This window comes from Catharus ustulatus, chromosome 2, assembly GCF_009819885.2.
Source record: "Catharus ustulatus isolate bCatUst1 chromosome 2, bCatUst1.pri.v2, whole genome shotgun sequence".
Lineage (NCBI taxonomy): Eukaryota > Metazoa > Chordata > Aves > Passeriformes > Turdidae > Catharus > Catharus ustulatus.
In genome coordinates, this window is record NC_046222.1 from 18,192,407 (window position 1) to 18,215,335 (window position 22,929).

At 42.1% G+C, this 22,929-nt stretch overlaps 1 protein-coding gene across 4 annotated transcripts in view; it reads right to left on the minus strand.

The window, feature by feature from the left end:
- Positions 1–22,320, minus strand: part of BBX (BBX high mobility group box domain containing) — a 144,283-nt gene extending 121,963 nt beyond the window's left edge. For 2 of the 4 annotated variants that reach the window (XM_033053609.2, XM_033053607.2), the window contains exons 1-2: positions 21,831–22,320; positions 20,291–20,363 (exon numbers count right to left, since the gene is read on the minus strand). The gene's annotated coding sequence lies outside the window, so the exon portion shown is untranslated. Of the gene's footprint in view, positions 1–4,513; positions 4,610–20,290; positions 20,364–20,811; positions 20,995–21,830 lie in introns of those variants that run through there. The other 2 variants (XM_033053606.2, XM_033053610.2) reach the window with 2 other exon arrangements.
- Between the last annotated feature and the right edge of the window lie 609 nt (positions 22,321–22,929).

Here is a 22,929-nt window from a genome sequence, read left to right on the forward strand (position 1 = left end):
TAAACAGGCAGTATATATTTGCCCATTTGTCTGCCTGGACTCCTTCTTGAGTTGGGCATTTACCAGAGGCCAGTGATGCCTTACATTCCCAAGTTGGTCATGGAGAAGAGAAAGCACTCAGCACCTCAGCAGGGAATCTGGTGGATAGGGCAACTCCCATTGTCCCTGAATTAACCAAAATCAGCAAACTGTTGAGGCATTTAAGACAGGGTTTGGCAGATAGGGAAAACCCTGGGTTTCCTGGAAGAAGATAACTATGTTGGAGGGGCACATGCCCTGTGCAGTCCTCTTCACCTCCCACTGTTTCCTCTAGCAATACTGTCATTAATTTGGAGTTATACAACAATTGCCATCAATTGCCAAACTATCCAATGATCTTTATTAAGCCTCTCAGTTCAGTATACCAATTTTAAGTACACCACGAAGCAGGTATCTCATGATCATTTATTTGCCGCTGCTGAGAAACACCACACCCCAGCATCCACAGTTCTCTGGAAAGCTACTCCTCTGCCCAAAAGGAAATATGTCACTGGAACACTCCAAAGCCTTTTTCTGTACTGACTGTGTGGTCAGTTGCTTGCACTCTTTCTAACCCTGGTATTATCATGATCACTGACTTTTTGTGCATAAAGAAACATAAGAATCAAACTTTACATAGTGACAACCTGTAACTTTACAAACTGACAGTGGTCTAAACAGGCAGCAGTAGCAAACTCTCTGCAAGCTACATCACTGCTTCTGAATTGCAATGGAAGTGAGGCATCTATCTCATTTGTGTGACTGAAAATTTAAAACAGAAGAAATGACAGATATAGCCAGACTTGCTTCAATAAGCAACAATTACTTAATAATCCAGAGCTGAGAGTCCTGATCCTGTTTGCATATTACTCCGTAAATCACGCACCTTTTCAACTATGTTGAAAAAATTGCACTAATATTTACTTTCTAATAATTATTTTAAGATGTTTATGTAAGAACTAGAGTTTCTTTCAAAATAGAGGCAAATGACAGGTGTAACCACTGAAAATCACTGAATTTTCACTTGAAATTATAAGCATTATCTGACTGCAGCCGCTAAAATTACTCAGGTCAGCTCTAAACCCAAAGATTTTTCTAAATTTCAAGCATTCCTGCAAATAAGGGCATGAAAGTAAATGCTTCTGAAGCTCACCTATTTTGTCAGGACAATGGTTTATGCTACTTCTTTGTGGCAGCTGCTGAGAATGCTCATCTCTATATGGTTGCTCACCCCTGTCACTAGTGAGGTAGAAATGTTTTACTGGACAACACACACTAGTGCAACAGGTCTGTAAGTCAAGAACATTTAAAATCAATTGTGTAGCAAGTTCCTTCCATCAATACTATTTCAGATCAGGCATGGAAGGATTTTAACTTCATCCACCTTATATGACTATTACAGATATCCCCACAACACAGGCTTAAAAACTTTTTCTACATCATAATGACAAGCAATTGACACCATGTGGCAAGGAAGAAAATTTCTTATGAGAGTTGAATTATTTTTACTCCTAGTATCTGTCTACTGATCAAGAAAGCTACTAATCTGTTTCATGTGAGTTCTACTGAATCGCACTGTCTGTCCATATATATAAGCAGCACTGTTCACATTCCCAAAGATACCTGGTTAATATATATATTTATCCTCTCATTCAAAAAAAACCCAAAAATGGACATTAGCTGATTTAAAATAAATTCTCTAAACAAAAATCAAGAGATTCACAAGTCTCAAACCAACACTTTGTGGTCCACTGAATCAGAGAAAATCACTTCACCTTATTACTGTTTCTTTCAGTGTTACTTTTGCCAACTAAAACTCTCAAGTCCATGGATTTCTAAGGCAGGCCAGAGAGACTTTCTAAAAAAATGAGACTTGGAACTCCAAGTGCAAGGTTAAGCAAGCATGGGGATATAACCACAAGTCTCAAATCATGCTTTTGAGGAGACATACTTGATTAACCTCCTTGCTCTTTTACTGTGCTTTATATCCTGATCACATTCAGGTAAGTGCCGACCCATCAGCAGATACATGGAAACAAAAGCAAGAGAAGTGGAATAAGAATTCCAGCAACCTAAATAAACATTGGGGCACTGTGAAAAGAAAAAAAAAAATTCTCAGCCTTATGTTCCATATACTAGCCAACACTGTCTCACTAGTTAGGATAAGATACTTCAATTATTGCCAATAATCCACCAACTCCAACACTTTTAACAATGTTTTGACTCTTCAGTTTCCAAAGTGAAGTATCTCTGCAGCTTCACTGAAGCAGCAGAGAAGTCCTTCTCTTCTGCAGTTCCTCAGCCCTGTGTCCCACCTCGTGATGAGCATTCCCACAGTGTCAATGTGAATTTGCAAGTCAGAGATGCTCACTGTCAGTTAGTTAAACTGTGAACCTCATTCATCACCAAGTTCCTGAATGGATTCATCCCTGTTCTCAACTTACAGTGACAATGCACGCTATAAGCAAATTACCACCATCTACTGAAAAAAAAGGTCCTGTTCTGTTGACAAAGTAAGAATACTTGAATTGTCTATCTGGAAGTAAGATTCTTGAGGACAGAATCTTGTTAATTTGCCAAAATTGTTCAGAAGTCTAAGAAACACAAAGGTGGGGGTTTTGAAATTTTGGCCTAACAAGCTTATGATCACTTAATGGTCTAATATAGAACAGTTAGCTCCTGCCACCTTGTGGGACTTCATGAGTTTCCCTGAAAGCTTGGATCATCAGTAAACTAGTGAGTTAGAACAAATAAACATTTGGGAGCTACTTTTCTTGTGATTCACCCTGGTGAATGTTGAAATAAGAGAGAAATATTTATGGAGAGGGTATGCCATTTTGAATATTTTCTGGTTCATTATCCCTAGCATTGTTTATATAGTTGAACTGCTGGATTTAGTAATCTTATAGAGGGTGTTTTAAATATTTAAATATCTGTCAAGAATCCTAAGTTTTGGAAGCTGATGTGTCCAAGTTTAAAATAACATTATGATCAAATACTTGTCACCACTAGCAAATTTCACATGTTCAAAATAGATTCCACACAGAAATAATACAAATTTAGACTGAAAATCCTTGCATTCAGTGCAATTTTGAAACCAAATAATAACCTCAGTCTCAAAGAATTACATATATGCTTAACCTTTTATATGGTGATAACATGTTTAGTTCTCCCAAAAGACCCTATTCCATGTATTTAACTTTTTTTAACTGCAATTTGACTTCCTGGTTTATGCTTTTCCTCTCCTCATCCAGCGCTACCTCAATCATACAAGGCCAACTTAATGAATGAGTCAAGTTCTCTGAAGAAGAATTAGATAGCTGGAAATAGAAAGACTTTTGCACCACAGTAGCAAGAAGGTGAAGATGTGTGGATCCTCATCCTCATGTCTAACATGTTGTCTACTGTTCCGCTGACAGGTACTTTGTGGAGGTGCAAAAGACAACAGCACTACAATCCCTGGCAAGGGATGAGGTTCTCTTAATTTAAACCAAACCTCTGCTGCTCCAAATATCAAAACTGAAAGAGCACAAAGGATTGTAGATGATGTAACTCCATGAACCTGATCAACAACCTCAACAAACCCGCTCCTGGTCTATTCTTGGAGTCAAGTGATTTGTTACAGATGCACAAAAATGCAAGACCAGTTTAGGGAGCACCTCTTCCTCCTCATACCAGTGAACTTGGGAGAGCTATCATGCTGTCTATTGATGCCAACTGTAGCAACCTTCACTCCTTGGAATTTCCTTCTGCTAGAGAAAAAACTGTCGACAGACTTGAAACAGGAACAGTTCTTCCTGATATCAAAAGCAAATCATCTCTACTAAAGGCCTTTATTAGTCCATAAATGTACTCAAGAACAATAATTACAGGTGCACAGTAAAAGGAAATATAGCAGGAGTATCTTTTTAAATCCATAAACAGAATTAATTTTTGCTCAAGACTGAAACGATAACAAAATTTCAGGCTACTAATCAATTGGCACAGCATACCTAAGGAACATAAATTGTATGTTCTTAAATAAAAAGTTTCAGGATTTCAATAGCTTCCTCGGAAACTTCAGAAGCAAGGTTGTCTCTGACAGCTGTCATATTCCCCCACAAGCAACCCCTTATCTCTTCTTTTACATTGTTAAGGCCCTAGTAGCCGCACAATTGACTTACAAGGCAAAGCTCAATGACAATCTCTGACCACACCTCTGGCTCCAACACTGAGAATCTCTCCCAGACTGAGGTATGTCAGTGTCCTCGCTGTCTGAAAGGCACCGAAACACTCCTCTCACAGCTGTCCTCACCCATCCAAATCTCTACTACAGGAAATCCAGACAGACAATGTGGTAGGCAGCTCTACAAGTTATCAGTCTGGATAATGAGTGAATCAGAACTGCAGGGCATATTCTACCTGACCCCAACACAGCCAGCACCTTGCACAGACAGGACAGGTACCACTATTCTCTACCTCACTATATGTGTTAGGAATACAAACACCTCCTTACCCAGAGCTTATTTTCTTCAGATTTTTCCCTGCTCTGGAGTGCCCTGATGTTATGTCAGTCTCACTGTAACTGCAGATGTGCATCTTCAGTCCTCGGCTACAGAGAAAAAAAAAAATAACATGCTCTAGCAACAGAAGGGATCGGATCCAACACCCACTGCAGGTCTCAATAACACCATGAAGCATAAGAAGTAAATACAAGGACCTTATAAGAAATTCCATTTTGATGTAAGTCATATCCTGCTATATCCTTTTATTTTCATTTTATTTCTCTACTAGTCCTATATTCTGCTGTGTTACTAATCTGGCAGGAAGATCCCTGAGGTAACATTCTGCATGTCTGCATGCCCACTTCAGTGTAACTGCAGTACCACAGAGTTGAGCTAGTATACTTCAGGATGCTTTGAAAACATTGGAAGCATAAACACACTTCTCATACCCCGAGACTAGACATGCTCTCCTTGGTAACTCAGACCTGACAATACAGGATTCCCAAGCAGCAGCAGACTGGAAAGTACCTGATGATTTTTCAATTCTTCCTGAAAGTATTGCACAGTATTCTGAACACCAGCAGCAAAAACTGACCAGCATTAACTTTGCTGAAAGTTGTGAGCTCTCCAAGAAGACAAAAACATCTGGTCCAGGTCAAGGAAGAGTCATGACATGGCTTGAGCCTGGCTCCCATCTGAAACACTACTGCTTAGCTGTCAGGTTAAGATTTGTTTTACATTTTCTCAGAATATTTATTTTTCTACAAAAACATTCTTTGACTTTTACAAAGTTTTGTTGAGGGAACTTTCCAAGAAGTTACATAAATTAATTACTTTATTCATGTACTTACTGGAGAAGGAAGTATTTAAAAACAAACAAAAACCCACAAAACAAACCAAACACTACTGGGCCACTTGCGCCTTCTGTTTTTTACTTTATCTATATTCTTATTGATTTACTTTCACTGTCAACTGTCTAGCCTTACATTTCAAGGAGAAAAGAGGAAAGTTCTGAATCTAATTGTCTTATTTCTTGAGAAATACCTCTAAAAATCAACCAGGTTACAGACTTCACAAACTTTTGTACATAGCCTGCTTTATGAGATTTCCAAGAGGAACCTCACTGCTTCATAAACTGGAATACACAATCAGATCCATCTTCACCATTGTTTCACTGATGCCAAGCCACAAGAGCTTGCCCAGAACTGTGCACATGCCCAAGGATCTGTGCCAAAATGTCTCAGAGCAGGATCAGGCCCATGTAAGATTAGCTGTATGTACATCCTCAATCCTGCAATTGCAATAGCTCAAGGAGACTGCTATGACAGAGGGAGGCATTGCAGGACTGGGCCCTAAAATAATCAAGTATATAAAGATCTTTGTGCTCTCCACAGCTGAAGCACAATTCTTAAAAATGAATGAACAAAAAACTTTTGTATTTGTGAAATAAAAATCAATTCTTTGGACAACAAGCAGGACCAGCATTCCTCAGGACAAGCTCCTTAAAACCTATAGGCCGTTTTCCCATTTTTTTGTTTTGTTGGGTTTTTTTTTTAGAATTTGGTTTTCAGTTGTTTTGGGGCTTTTTCTTGCAGACAGAATTACTAGAATAACCCTGCAAGACCCCTGTCCTAAGGATAAGTCAAAGAGAGGAAAAAACTCAGTCTAAAAGATGCAATTTTTTTCACATTTAAATAAAAATGTCAGTACTTAAAAAAACCTGAGTGCTGGCTGGAAAACTGTAGAGCAAGGATGGGAGATAACTCATTTGGGATCTACAGATTCACAGTACAGCATACAGAGAGCTGGATTTGAAATCAGAAGGTGAACAAGATATTAGGACTTTTCTGTAAATCAGATTCAGGTGTGCTCAATACTGTGTACCAACTGAGAAAACAGAAGGTATTTAAAACCCCAGGTACACACAAGTCCACAGTTCTGAACTGTACTAACCTAAGAGATGAAAGCACAAGATTCATGGATTCTCAGTCTTACCTGCTTTGAAAGACAGTCACTAGGCTTGCTTGCTACTGACCCAATATGAAACTACAAATTCAAACTTGGCACCTGAATTACAAAGTACCCTGCAAAACCCCAGATTGACACAATGCTGACTTCCTTCCAGGCCACTTCTGCCAAACCTAAGAGCAAGAAGGTCTGGCTGAAGAGCTGAACTGAACACACTGAAATATGTAGGTAGAGACAAAGCCTGACTTTATGAAGTCCTTCTGAGCAATAGGATATTTTAGCTCATTCTTAGAACCAGCACAAATATGTTTCTATCACCTTCACACACCTTGTGCAACAAACAAAACATGCCTACGCATCCTTGCAAATGCAATTTTCAGAGAATTAGGAAGAACAGAGGGCAATATTCACACAGCACTACAATAAGAAGAGTCCTTGGCTTGGAAGATCAAAAGACCAGGCCCAAAATCTCTGACCTGCAAGGGTATTTTCCTATCAGACAGCACAGGCTCTTAGATGTGGACGAACTTGAATGCAAACAGATTTCTCAAGTCTCTAAGTTCACAAGTACTCAACCAGTAAGCTAGAAATCAACAGGTAACAGTGCCCCACCATTTTTTCACCAACCAATATTGGAAAGTAATGTGCATATGGCAGATATTTTAGTAACAAAGAGGTAGCTGGTGTAGTAAGTATAACAGTCATGTAAGAACTTGCAAGAAGTTTAGGAATTCTGTACTTGATTCTGCCACCAGTCATCTGGTCTTACCTGAATATCCCTGAGTCTACTCTGCAATCTGCAAAATGGGGATGGGCAGCACTGGTTCTGAAATATTTGTAAGATGTAGTTAGTTGATGCCTGCAGAAGCATACAACAGAAGAGTAAAATGTTATTTTACCCTAAAAACATGCTGCTTAACAAAATATGTAATATACAAGCAACAACACTACCGGTGTGCCACAGTACACACTCTTAAAAGATTGTGTTATATACCTGTTTAGGAACTGAATTATTTTGATTTTCTGGTAGGATGGACCTGAAGTCCACCTTTCCAGAGAAAGAAGCAGAGAAAGATCTTTTTCTAGATCTCCTCTTGATCTTCTCTAGATCAAGCAAAACTGAGGCCCATTGCAAAATTTCCCCCAAGTATTATCACACAATTGCAATTAATGCAACTGCCATTTTACCCTGACAGTGCTAACAAAAAAAAAAAACAAAAAAAACCCACACAACAAACGTGGTCAACTCTACTCAACTCTCTGCCCTGCTACTCACAAACCAGTTTTTCTTTCAGAAACTGCACAACACTTTATACAGGAAGAAGCCATCCCCACTCCAAATGATGAAGTCAATGGTGAAACTACTTTATCTCCATCACTGAAAAAGCTATTGTGGCATATTCTACCTTTAGCTAAAGCTACTGCATTCTTTCAACCACATTTGTAAAACTGCGAAATTCACACCAATCACCAGTGTCATTATACTGGTACAGTACAGATGATCCTTCAAAAAACCTCAATGAGATCCATAAATTCTGACTTGTAAGAAAAATCTTTATTTCCATTGAAGTCTGTAACAAAGTTCTCACTGAACTCAGCATGACAGCGACTACACCTAATGGGGTGCACCTCCTGGGCAACAGCATAGCTGTTTTTTGGATAGATGAAGGAAATCACACATATGGTAAGCTGCCCCCATCACTTCTGGTGTGTGGGAGTACCTGGGGAAGCAACAGAATCTGTTTTGCAGACAGTGCACAACATGTATGATACTTTGCAAAGGACATTCCTCTGCAGTTTACCTTACACAAACTTGAAGTACTCAGACTAAGACAGTGCATCTGCTTTTCCACTCCCTCTACTCTTAGCTAGTGCCACCACAAAAGCAAACTGCTTGGCAGAGACACTACTGTGGCTCAGCACTAACAGAAAGGCTTCTGGTTCCTCAATTTAAAATTGTTTCAGAAAACAGACTGGCCCATAATCTAAATATGGACTGCCGGTGATTATTTCACTAAGTTCATCCATCTGACTACCTCTTCAAAGAAAGAGAAAAAAGTGAGTTTTAATTGCAATGATGGGATGCCACCACCACCTCTTCCCCTGCCCCCAGTAAAAAATAAAAATTAGTGAGAGTGTCTCATTCTTCTAATCAAGTGCTACTGATATAGTTTCAGCAATGTTTTAAATACACATTTCTCCTAACTGGTTTTGTCACAATCTCTCAGACTAACACAACCAAATTCTGTTCAGCAGCCTCAGTGGAATTGCACAAGCTCACAACAACTCTGATTTCAGACCAAATTTACATTCAGATTTTGTAGCCTGACCAGTAGTCCATTCAAATGTAACCTAGGAGGAGAACACTACTAAGCACGTGCAGATTAATATGTTTCTCTGAGAGATTTCAGACAGAATATTGTCAAAGATACCAATTCTCCTGATAAAATCTTGGCTCCAATACTTACTTTCTGAAAGGAAGGAAAGCCTCAACATTTCACATGTCTAAGGGGGAGTGTGGGGAAGAAGCAGCAAGTTAGGACAAGAACACTTCAACCCTAAGAAAAGGCAGTAATTATAAAATCAGCCACACTGTAGAATCACAGAATGGTTTGGGTTAGAAGGGACTCTAAAGGTCATCTAATTCTAACTCCCCAGGCATGGGCAGGGACACCTTCAACTAGACCAAGCTGCTCAAGCCCCATGCAGCCTGGCCTTGAACACTTCCAGGGATGGGGCAACCACAACTTCTCTGGGCAGCCTGTGCAGTCAGCCTATCACAGTAGAGAATTTCTCCCTAATACACAATCTAAATCTGCTCTCTTTCAGTTTGATGCCATTCCCTTGTGTCCCGTCACTACATAGTCTCCTGAGAAGTCCCTCTCCATCTCTCTCAGGGGCCACATGAAGCACTGGAAAGCTGCTACGAGGTCTTTCTGGAGCCATGTCTTCTCCAAATTGAAAAATCACTGCCTGTTCTCATAGGAAAGGTGCTGCAGCCCTACGATGAACTGCATACCCCTCCTCTGAACTTGCTCCAACAGGTCCATGCCTTTATTATACGGGGGATCCCAGAGCTGGATGCAGTTCTCCAGGTGGAGTGTCACAAGAGCAGTACAGTAGCTGGCAAGTAAAGCATTCTGCTGGAACTCGTCTTTAAAAAAAGCTAATTGATTTAGAGCAGCTAAAAACATGAATGCTTCAGCAATAAACAGCTCCTATCAAAAAAGTTACCTAAATATGCAACTACGCTATTTTCTTGCTGATCTTGAATCAAATGTACGTGAAAATGAAAACAACGACCCTTTCAGGATGAGTGATTCATCTTACTTTGGCTTGCTCTCTTAAGAGTAGGAAATACTCAGTAATCTTCCTGTTTCAATTCTAAGGAAGGTTTTCTTTTTATTTCTTTATAAAAATTGACCATTTTAAACCTTTGCAACCTGCAATAGCATTTTGACCTTTGCTTCAATTTTCCTATGATTTCTATTCAGCTTTCTAATCTTATCATGTTTAGTTCTACTAGACCACAATAACTGCTGAGACTTTGAATACCTTATATATTGATATAAAAGAATATAGAAAAACAGGACAAAGGATCACGAAACCTATTTTTGCACCAGGGAGTAAAGGCCATAAAACCACTTCTTGAAGTGTCTAACTCCTCCTTTTTGTGTGGCAGGGGCAAAACTGCATTTGTACACAGTTTGTGTAACTGTACCACCAGGCCTCAGGCACACTCTGCATTTCTGAGCACAACTCTTCTCCTACCTAAGATCTAACTCTGCATTCCTTAATGGTCACAAATACTGCTACACAGTTCCCCTGCTGCAGAAAAAAACGCGTGGAGCTGCAGAGTCAATACATGTTATCAAGCTCTTTCACTGGTCAGATGCTATTAATATTTTGGTAGGGTGGGGGTTAGAATTTGTGCCAGCCATGGAGTTGCCATGGCATATATACCAATTTTTTTCCCCTTATTTTTTTTCCCTCTAATACATTAGCAGTACATGCAGCATCCAGTAAAAACTTGGTTTCATGTTTTGCTTTCTCTCATCAGCAGTGCTAGATTCCTTCCTGAATGTTGTAAAGTACCCCCTCAACCATTAAAGTCACAATCACATACCACATAGTCAAAAGGAAAGCTTGTAATAGCAATTTTAAAATTAGTTTTTTAATGTCAAGTACGTTTTTGTGTAAACAGAGATCTGTCGCTCTCTATCTTAGAGAAGCTACAGAGGGGTCTAGAACTCACCAAAAAATAATAAGATTACTATGGTCACAGTATTACCTAGTGAGCTACTCTGCATTCCTTAATGGCAGAAGATACTGCCCAAGGCATCTCCTATTATTAAAAGGAATTGGATAATAGATGCTAAAGACATCTAAAAAATATATTCTGCTTAACAGAAACAGATACTGTTTCTGAACTCTTTCTGAACAAAGAAATCACATTCACATTTCAGATGTTATTGTTGCTAGATGTATTTTAACAAAAAAACCCTAATTGCTATGTGCCTTTGGTTTGTAATGATTTTTTGTTAAATTCCACTGTAATATACGTGATTTGATTTATATTAAATTAAAATAAATTGCAAATGTTCCATGTCAAAACTGTAAACAAAGCTCAAATACTCAACAGATAACTCTTCCTTAGTTTAGAACTAAGTTACCTGAAACTAATACCTTCCATTGCCTCTGCAGAGTCTTTGCTCCGTAAGTCACTTAATGGCACTTCCTGCAAAGCTGGGAAACTAACTAGGAATTGAAAGAGTAAGATTATTTGTATTCCTTCTCTTCTGAGAAAACAAAGAAGTTTGTGTTCTGTTAGTTCTAAAAGCTTGCATTTGGTTAAGTAGAATCAGTTACCTTACTAGGGATAATACCTTACTTTTATTTTAAGTGCAAAATCTATTTGCATTTGTTTGTGCATGAGTGTAATTTTATTAAAGGCCACAATCAAAAAAAGGCATAATTTGCCATGGCCTAAACAAAAACTTTCTTAACAGTTGCAATCTAGATAAATGCACATAGGCCATGAAATCACTTAGGAAGTGTACAGTGCATGCTCTGAAATAACAAAAAAAGGTAGTGCCTAATTTAGTGTAAAGGCTAAATTTAGCAACATATTTTAATGGTTGTCTACCAATAAAGACTGTTCCTGAAAAAACAAAAATACCAAAACAAAATGAGATTACAAGCACCGATTTAAACCAAGTGCTTTTTGAGTAAAATCCTGATTTAAATAATTTCAATAGGTGTAACTGGAATGTCAAGGCAGCAGACACATGGAGTGTACATACAGAGGGGCTCACAAGGGCCAGGAATAGGAGCCATAAAATCCTCCCCTGTTTTCAGTGTGCCTGTCCCCTACTCTCCCCTTCATCCCTACTCAATCTCTGCAAAGCCTGTTAGAACCCCACAAAACACCATCTCCCACTCAAAGATATTTTTTCCCCCTTTAGGGTCCTTGAATAAGAGAACACAAACCATCCCCATTGTAGACCCGAACTGTGCCCTTCTCTCATGTAACCCATTGCGTGGAGATGTCTGTGATGACAACCTCACCTCCCATTTTGATTTCCTTCTTTCTGTGAAGAGTAACAGTAAACAGCAAATGCAGCCCTGTGGGTCCATCCAGGAAAGCAAGACTGCATACAGAAACCAGATCAGCCGAGGCAGAGAAATCAGCAGAACACTTAGACAAAACACAGTTTCTGGTCAGCTTTCTCAGGTGCTTCCCTCCACGCACTCCAGCATCCTTTAACTCACTCGGCCCCATCAGCACATGGCGCAGCGAAACAAAAAGCTCGACAGGGACATCCTCAAGAGTCCTCTTCACTATATAAATAAATAATCCATTTCCTCTAGACGTATCTCCCAGGAGGGTAGGATCTTCCTTTGTTGATTAAAAACCAGGAAGAAGTCGCAGGCACGCAGACCCAAAGCTTTGGAGCTCCCACCTGAACAACAGGCCAGCCCCGAGTAGCAGCAAACTAAGTGATTTCAAAACCAGCAACTGAGTATCCAGATCCCTTCAACAGCTTCCTCCAAAGCACTCGGAAGGACCAAACCACGGCGAGAGGGCTCAGTGTGAGATTTTGCCTGGGTCACTTTTAACCACAGACTTTATTTACCTTCTGCTGCTTTGGGACACAGTGCTGAGGCGAGACAGACTGAGCACAAGAACATACAAGAGAATGTAAGGTAAAAACACCCAAAAATCGTTTTACACACACACAGAGGCAATTGTCTCATGTTAATGGAAATCTCATTAAATGAGAAATGAAGAAATTCAACCATTACACTTAGTTATCTGTCATTTACTTCCTTATTTAAGATCTTCCATACTAAGAAATAAAGTTAAAAACTTCCTTCCCTTGCTCTACTTCTGACATTTGTGCTTTTTATTTAATCTAACCATTTTAAAACAACGGCACTGGAGCTTCTGCTTACTCTTTCAGCACTAAAACACACTTCTAATCAATACAACAGAGAAAATAAATTGTGAATAATTGCCTGCATTAATATATTTGCTACCAGCTTTGTCATTCTTTAATTTGAACATGCCAAACTTCCCCTTATAAACACCTCTGTTCCTCCAAAAGCAGCTGGAAATTAATTATGCTGTTTTTATTTTCTTATTAATTCATATACTATAGTTCTGTAATCAGTGAAGGATCACGCTGCAATTTTGCATACTTGTTTCAAAATACATTACAAGCACTTAATGACTGATGTTTAACACAATGTATGAAAGAACATCTCAAACAAATTAAAGGGAATACAAATAAAGAAACTTAAATAACAAAAAGAATTGCACATATATTCAAACAAGAGCTAAATCCTGGAACTCACAAGTTTGTGGCTGACTGATTACAACTGAGCTAGGCAGGAAGTTTACACTACATGAAATTTGGATAGAAAGAAACTTTTTGCAAAGAGAAAGAACAGCTGAAGACAGATTTACCAATGAAGTGGAGGTGAAAATTGTACTTCTTTCCAAATCTATCATCTCTGACCACTGATTTGCAGTACATCAGAATGCTTTCCTTCCCTAGACAGACAGCCAACTTGTGAAGCAAACATACTTCTACAAAATGGCTTACGTGCCAGGAGACTTATCATCTACCAAATGGCATTCTCACACTTCATGCTCTTCCACCCTCTTCTCATTCACAGGAACTCTGCATGTTTCAGCAATGTCTCTCTCTATTCCCAGCTCTTCCTACATGGCTCACCATCAGCTCAGGGATGGCCTGAAAGCCTGGGAGCTGAGCACCGATTACAACAGGTGCATGACCCTGGCAGGACTATCTGTACATCACTAACTAAGAATAATGTGGAAATCTGCAGCTTTCCTGAGGAATTGCAACCACCAGGAACTTCAGCCAGCAAACCTGCAAAGGGGTGCACATTGCTGATGCAGTTCTGGTTCTGGCTTTTTGTTCAGGAATTCACCTGCACAGCTGTAACTGCAGGATCAGGCTCTTCAACCATGAGGTCAAAAGAAACTGATGTTCCTGTACTTCACCCTGTAAGTCAGCATGATGCTGCTTACTGTAGTTCACTGTAGGCAGGATATGCTCAAAGACCACCACTTAGGGAAAGCAAACCCAAACATGGCCAACCACAAAAATGTAATGAGTTAAGGAATCAAGTCCTCCCTCCATTCTCACCTAATGTTTTCTTTACCCAGCTTCACCTTCAAATTCCTCATGAAGTCTCTCTCAAATATTGCTTTGACTACCATAAAACAATGCATTCTCTCACATACACAAACAAGAACTTAAAATTTTGTTTCACAGAAGAACACACAGGTTACAGAGGGAAGATGTACTATTCTACTGCAAGAGATGTAATCCTGACTATTACTGTGTGACATGCTTTCCCCACTCCCATTGCTGGATACCTCTTGGCTGTGCAAGACACGAGTACAAACAAAAAACATACTCAAAACAAAAAGACAGATAACTTCTAGCAAGGTTTAAGTTTAAAAGTCCTTATGTAGCCAGCAGAAAAAACATACTGGGGAACGAACTGAAAGGCATCAAGCACTGAAACACTGCCTGACACTCAGCAGCACGGTATAGCCATCAATCCTTGACCCAGCTCAACAGTGGCACAGGACCAGGCTTAAGCCTTCCCCACGTGAATCCTGCAGGGCCAGCTCAGTTCTCATTAACAGAACCAAGAAGCAGGCCTGTAATGTGTGTGCCTAACCCTGCCACAGGGACCTCGGGGCTCCAGAAGCACAGGAGTGTCCCTCCCAGGAATGAGGGTGGCAGAAATCTTACTGTTGCTACACCTGTGTAAGAGGCGAGTGATCCCACAGCCAGGAACCCAGTTAGGGGCATCCCACAATGTCTCAAAGCAGACAATTTGCTACACACATAATGCCTTTGAGAAAGAAAATATTGTAAACTCCCAAACAAAATACTGCACAGCCACAGGGAAGACATCATCCACTTTCTCTCAGAAAGAAAAGGTGTAGACAGGACTTGATAAGCTTCTTGTGAAGAGAGCTTCCACTTGCATTAAGTTCCACAGATCCCATGTTGTGCAAGTCCACTGAATTATTTTTATCTTTGCTGAATGAGGCTCCGTGACATTAAGGGTCAATAAAATGCTGCTTCTTACTTTCAGCATTTGCTACATTTTATAAAATCTCTTATATAGAGACACCCACGTGGAAGATTTCTGACAATAAAAATTCCATGCTTCCTAAGCAACTGATTTTCTTAGTGTAGTCTCATAAAATCCTGTTAACTTTCCTTCCCCTTGCTAAAAATTGAAATGTTGTTGTACTAGGTTTCTTTGTACCCAGATATGCCTGAAGCTAGTTTATTTTCACATACTGAATTGTCCACACTCATAAGGACTTGCTATTACATTATGCATTTGTGTGCTATAAAGGAAAAAGCATGAACACTGGAAAGTGTCAAAAACATGCTTTTCCTCTTTGTTGATTCATTTTTTAGGTAATTAAATTTATAAATATTAGAAATAATAAAATGCTGCCACCATTGTGAGAATACTACAAATAGGTCTACACCCAGGCATTAAGTACAGTGTGCTGTACTCCTCAAATACACCTCCAATCAAATTTTTATTTTAAGTAACAAAACACCAATAAACAGCAAATCTGAAAATCTTACATGTTCACTGTCTCTAGAAATAAAAGTTCAGTAAGCAATTTACCCTGTTCATCACAATACTGCCAGAGTGCCAAAGTAGTTGCTTCTGTCTAATCCATGTTTTATAAGAAAATCAGTTGTCATTTTGCATTAGATTATGAATATGAAAAAATAGTTTAATTGTGAAGAACTACTTCACATGAAGTTTTAAAAAACTTTAAAAGAATCATTTTCTTCCTCACATTAACTTTACAAAGTTGGCATTAAATAAATAGGGGTAACAAATACTGCAATAAACAGCAGTTTAAACACCATGTTTACTGGCAAAAGCTCTTAAGTAAGCTTTCCTCCTACTTTACACTGTCTTGTCAATAAATAAAACAAAATTGTAAGTCAGTAATTTCACAGTATTCTGAAGGTGGGAATTTTTTTTTAAGCAGCATTATGAATGAAAGTGGAGTATTGGCAGAAGATGTCCAAGTGGCACAGAATTCAGTGAGACTATTCCCATATCAAGACAAGCACTTACCAGGAAAGCTTCAGAGCAGTAGCATACAACAAGAGAACAGACACAAAACTAAGGAGTCAGATGGAGATTTTATTGCATTCCCTGCTAATGCTAACCTGCTAAGTGACTGCAGGCAAGCCTACGCTCCTTCACAGCTTTTCATCTCAGATGCCTAAAACTGGGAAAAAATTATTGTTCCTGATCTTGAGGTGTGTGACTACAGTATGGCTTGTGTATTTCACCAGACAAGACAAAAGTACATAAGTAAGGCAAGGCCAAAAACTGGCAATTATTAATAATATCACTATTACTGAGAAAATAGTACGTGTTTTTTTTCTTTTTCAAGCAATGCAAAACAGCAGTCCATCAAGCCATTCTTGAATTTGGAGTAATCCTTAGGCTGGTTCAGACCTTACCCCTTCTGAAACTATCAAGAGAGGTGACAGCTGTAGGAGTCCTTTATGAAATTCCCATGTCCACCAGGACCACACTCACTCCCCCACTACAGTCAGACAGAAACACTGTATCATTACTGATCTTAAAAAAAACCCAACCAAACAACAAAATAATAAAAAGGAAGTAAGTCCTAATAATCTTTTGACATGCAACAGAATGAAAATGCTTCTGGCAATAATACCCCAGAAAAGGGAGAAACATGGTAGAAGGAAAAGAAATAAACTTCATACTATAGAAGTTAGAAGCATGACTTTAACCTATTTCCTCTCAAGAGTACTTTGAAATACATGAAAGTTTGATCCAGCTTTATAGACCCTTAAGTAGTAATGAAAATACAAATTATTAAGTTTACTATAAACTACAACACCATCTATACTGCTTTGAAAAACTTAAATCACTCATGAAAACTGTCCCAATATATGGTCACCATAAGATTTAATGATATAAGGAAGTACTGTCACTCTCCATTTAGAAGTGGGCAAGAGACACATGGCTATGTTTCTAAAAGTAAAGAGCTTGGAAGCCAACAGCAGGTCAAAGCTGCACTGCTGATTCCACTAGTGGCCACAGCAGGCCATCCCCACAACAGGGAAGTGTGACTTCGGTCCAAAATATGGAAAGCTACTTCTGGTTTTGACCACATCACCTGCTAGAGCTCAGAGACAGCCTGCAGCACAGTCAAAAATTAAAATGAGAGCTTCAGTTATATTACCTTCCTCCACCAAAGAACTGCCTTCAGATAAAGAGGGGTATCTGAACACTGCACAAGCCGTGCACTGTTGAAAGAGAAGCAGAGTCTCCCCTCCCAGGTGTCTCAATTTCACTGTAGGTGTTTTTACAAACCTCACAGAGCCCTGGACACCACAGGTCTCACTGACCTTACCTGCACCTTCTCCACGTGTGGTGGAAGAGTACCTCGTCCCAGCTCACTCAGCCAAGAGCTCCTCTCTTCACACCACTCCTTCCCCAGCTCTGTGCCAGAAGACTGCCCTGCCTAACGCCATGTTCATGAGCTCCAGAGACACTGCGCATCCTCAGCCCATGAGCAGCAGCAACCTGGAAGAACTTTGAGCTCTGGATGCGAGCAGTCATACCAGTGAATTTAACAAGACTTGTCATCTGCTCCAAGATATTCCATGCTTACAGGATCGCCAGCTACGGAACCACTAATTTCCGAACGAAGTGTATTAAGAGCATTCCGGATGAAGAGGAAAAACATTAGTTATAAAATAATGGCATGATTACCTCTGATATTTTATGTGGAAAACTGACATTTAATATCTTTAATTATTCACACAACAGCTATGAAAGAGAAAGGTTTTCTTCCTTGAAGGGAAAAATAAACATGGACAAATTCCTCTCACCATCACTCCTACACTCCTTTCCTAAATAAATCTCCTGCTGAAGCCAATGGAAGTTCTGCAGGCAATGAGCTTACAGCAAGCAGCCCCCAAAAAACTCCAGAGTGTCAAGGGCAAGCTTCTTAAATATTCCGACTTTACCTTCATACAGAAACCAGCAATGTTTCTGTTAAATTACATGCCTGCTTGACATGGTTTATCAGCTTGCTGTGCCAAGAAGGACAGTAGTGTGCAACAAACTTTTGAGAGCTTGGGCCAATTTTTGAAGCATCCACAAGGCCTCTTGCTAAGCAGCTCATCACCTTCTATCTTGTGACACACCAGCCCTGCACTGGCACTCACCAAGCAAACCAGAACTCCTGTACGTCAAGACTGAATGACTAAAAGCCATTCATTAACAGTTACTTTAGCGAGAACTGTGTAATAAACGAAAAATTCCCTTTTACCAAAATAAAAGCTCCCTAAAGTAAGATTTCTAGTCTTGGACAAATCTAACAAAATCTCAATTCTCACCTTAACTAGGAGCATTATTTTCATTGCCTTTTTTTAAGTTACAAGGAAATTTATTTCTTCTCTTCCTCTACAGCTCCTATTAAGCCTTTTTCATAAAAAGATACCCTAGCCTTTCCTTTGTTCAAGCCAGTTCAACATCAGGTGAAATATACATTCAGCACTATGCACAAAACCAAGGTCCACTCCTCTCCAAGTGTGGGAAGATTATGATCACCACTTCACTGCCAGATCAACATTCCACGCATCCAAAAGACTTCATAACAAAACTAAAACCAGATAATGACTCAAGACCTGAGTCAAGGTCTCTGAACTATTCTTGTTCAGTTTCCTTTATATTACTTGAAATAAACAAGGTGTCCGTAGCACTTACAGCACTCTTGTGTGACTCTTCACAGAAAACATAGAAAATTAAGTTCAGAAATCAGTACATTTGTATTCAGCCCTGATCAACATTTTGAAGCCTATCTGCGAGCTCTGAATTTCCAGATGCATTTCTACTTGGAAAAAGTTGTTGCATCAATTACTTTTCACAGAACACAATCCTTGTCAGTAATGCTATAAAACCAAAAGCAGTATTCTCCTATGCAACTAGTCTGCCATAAAAAAATCCAGTAACTGAACTCTGTGTTCCTACTCTGAGACCTGCGCATACCAACTACACTGCACACAAAATCCGAAAACCTAAAATTTGGGTGCAAATCTGCAGGAACTGGAGAACAGAAGAATTCTCCCTTCAAACCGACTGCCCACAGTGGTTGTTCCAGTCTTAACACAATGTGGTCATAATATCACACCAGAACAGCTGCCCTCAACAGCCCCCTTTCAAGTCAGCATGTTTGGGACCATCACTTACCCTATGTCTGCTATACACTGCCTGCAAAAAGTCACAAGCATGTTATTAATCATTTACATTTATGAGTACTACACTTACCCCAAATACACATCTTGCCTTGTTTTTAATTATGTGCAGAACAGTACCAATTTTGGGCCAAATGCAGGTCAGTGACACCAAGGGGGACGATACGAGAAGTCTCCAAGTGCCACTCATTTTATGTCATCTATAAATGTTGCCCCAAAAATTTAAAACCTCTTCTTTAAACTACCACTTCCACTTCAGCTTAAAAGGTGTCAAACCCGTCAAAAGTTATCTTAACTTTTCCCAGCATGCAGATTGAAAAAAACACATTGTTGTGCACCTGAAAGCTTAGGAATACTAGCAAATTAGTCACTAAGATACATATTTCAAATTGATTGGTATCTGCATTCATCAATGCCAAAAGAAAAAACAGTAACACAGAATGGGCATGAATGGAATTCTAATTAGCTCTCAGTTTACATGTTAAAACTGAATGAACTCCTGTTGCAGCAGCATTACAGTTCTGCTAAACTTCTCAGTGATTCTTGACCTCCAGAGTTTTCTAATTACCTATTCAGTTTACATTCTCGTACTTTTCTACCACTGAATTTTAAAAGGACTTTACACGCTCATTAGATTTTCGACCTGTGTTGCACTTTGCATATTCTAATGTTACTTTGGTTTAAAACTTTTGCCCTTAGTCAATCAGCTGATTATCTTTACAAGGTTTACGGAGAAAGAAAAACACTAGAATAAAAAAATAAGAGAGCTCTGAATATGCATAGCCTTTTAATTCCAAATTACTTGGAGGCACCTCTACATACAAACTTTGTATTCTAGCAGTAGCTATTAGCACCTGGAGAATACATGTTTTCTGAGGTGCTAAAACCAGAACAAGCATCTTCCTCATGAAAAGTGGCAGCACGAGGACCTCTATCTTATCAACAACAACCAAGTTCTTATTTCATCTGTACAGTTTACATACTTACCCAGGAAGGCAAATGGAAATTGCAGACAGACGAAGATGAGGCTGTCTCAAAGCCTTTGTCATGTGATAGTGACCTATAAAGTATCAGATAAAGGCACATCATCAGCACACCATGATTTTACAATATTGCAACTCACCACATCGCCAACAAGACGAGAGATCCCAAAACTTGAAACTTGCTTCCTCCTCACCCCCATCCCAGCTAAGTTGTCATTAAAACAAGATGACAGTCGCAGGAAACTGTAAGGAGCAAACAAAAGATGCACCGTGTCTTTAGAGGGCATTAGGAGTGGGCAAATGGAGCAAATCATCTGAGTGTGCATCAGCGGGGTGGGTTATTTTTTCTCTCCCTCACTGATGCATGTTTATGAGCACGCACAGACACACACACATACACACAGGGATGTATCACGTAATTACTTCCACACACGATAACACTCGCATGCATTATCAAAATAAAAGACAGAAAGTTGACCACCATCTGCAAGGAGGCATACATAACAATAACCCCTGGGAACTTACACAAGTGAGCGATCAATCCCCGCGCGCGGATAAGGCAAACAACGCAGAAATTGACAACAAGAACAAGCCGCCAGACCGCAGGTACGGGATCCACCCGGGGAAAGAGACAGAGCGACGGACGAAGGCAGCAGGGCTGGAGCACAGTGTCAGGTAATGCCCGCTGCCCCCCGGCAGAGCCCAGCCGAGCCGCCCGGAGTGCTGCGGCCGCCCCTCCGCCACCGCAGCCCGCGGGGAGCGACCCCCGGCCAAGGCGGGGGGAGCGCCGCTCGCAGCCGCCGCCCGCCCTCCGCCCACCCCCGCCCGTGCAAAGTGTAGGGCCACCGGAATCCGGGCTCCGGGGTGGGGTGGAAAGAAAAGGTATTAAATATGGAGAAAGACCGCCGTGACCCAAGGTTTTCCCGTCTCCCCCCCCGCGCCCCCCGCCCCCGGTCACCATCAAGTTTGCATCCTAGTTACAAAATGTCGATCTTGAAGGCTGACAAGACACAGGGAGAGGGGGAGAGAACGAGAGAGAGGGAGAGAGTGAGTGAGAGAGAGAGACGAGAGAGTCCATCTTGCTTTGAGGGGGGAGGAGAGGAGCAATAATGCAGCGCATAAATCTCACCCTCCCGGGGGAAAAGTCTGCACAACACCTTTGGGGGCGGGCGGGCGCGCAGGGAAGGGGCGGCGGCGCGGGGGGCTCCCCGGCCCTCCCAGCTGCCCTCCCCGGCGGGCTCCGGCGAGGCAGGCTGGCAGCAAACACCTCCCTGCTGCTCCCCTCCTCCTCCCCGCGGGCCCGGGCGATGATCCCGCTGCTGCCGCCGCCGCTGCCACCGGGGAGGAGGTGCCGCCGCCGGGAGAGCCCACATGGAGACCGGCACCCCGTCCCTGCCCCGGCGGCCGAGCCGGGCCCCTCCGCCGCCCCGCCGGGCTGCGGGACTTGGACGTGTCACCAGCAGGACGGGCAATGGTTTCGGCGCCCCAGGCCCGAGTGACCACCGCCGGCCTGGCGGCGCCCCGGCCTCCCCGCACACACTCACCTCCGCAGAAAACTTTTAACCGCGGGCCTCCCCCGGAAAAAGTGGCGAATCCGCCCCGCACACGGTTAAAGCCCCGCGGCCCCCCGGCTCGGCTGGCGGCGAGCGGGGGAGACCCGGGCACGGTCCTTCCCCGCCCCGGCGGGGAGGGAGGGAGGAGGCAGCAGGCAGGGAGGGAGGGGGCGGGCAGCCGCCTGCCGGTGCCTCTCGCCCCGCCGCCGTGCATGTCGCCTCGGCGGCTCTCGCATCGCTTCGTTTTACCTTCCTCATTCAGCGGCGGCAGCGGGCTGCCACCGATATTCCTAACGCAAACCTGCTGCCGTGCGGCGCCCGGGATTAACGCGACTGCCTCCTTCTCCCCTGCCTCCAACCCTTCCTTCCCCGTCCTCCTCCTCCTCGCAAACCCACACTGGATCGGCTCTCCTCACAGCCATGCAAGTTTCATACATTGCAAATAAACCCGAGAGGAGGAAGAGCGAAGCGCCTGGCGGGGAGCGGGGGGAGGAGGAGGAGGGCTGCTTTCTGTAATTTACCAGCGACCCGATCTCGCAGCAGCAAATAACAGCCGAGCACCCATCCGGCTCCCGGCGGCCGGGAGAGACCCTCCCGAGGCGGCCGCCCCCTCCCCAAGGCGCCCCTCGCCAAGTTTTCTGTCATCGCGACCACCCAATGTCACAACTTACCTTCAGAAATAGGACTTCGCGCGGCCGAGGCCTGCCGCCACCTCCCCCCGGCCCCCGCCCGCCTTCCTCCCTCCCTTTCTCCCTCTCCACCTTAAACTTATTGACACAACATAATCCCGCATCCACGCGAAACTCCGGCAGGGCCGGCCGCCCGCCCCCCCGCTGCCCACCGGGGCCGCCGCCGCCCCGGGTGCATCGCCGATGACTACCGGAAAACGCACAGCCCAACTCTCCGGCCGAGCCCGGCCGCCGCTGTTGTTGTCGGGGTCGGCGCCGGGGTTTTTCCTCCCGCTCCCCGTGCGGCCGCTGGATCGGCTGCTTCCCCCTCTCCGGTTTTATATCCCCCCCGCCCTTTCTCCCGGCGGCGGCGGTGCGGAGCCCCCCAGGCCGGCGGCAGCCGATACCGATCCGCGCACTCT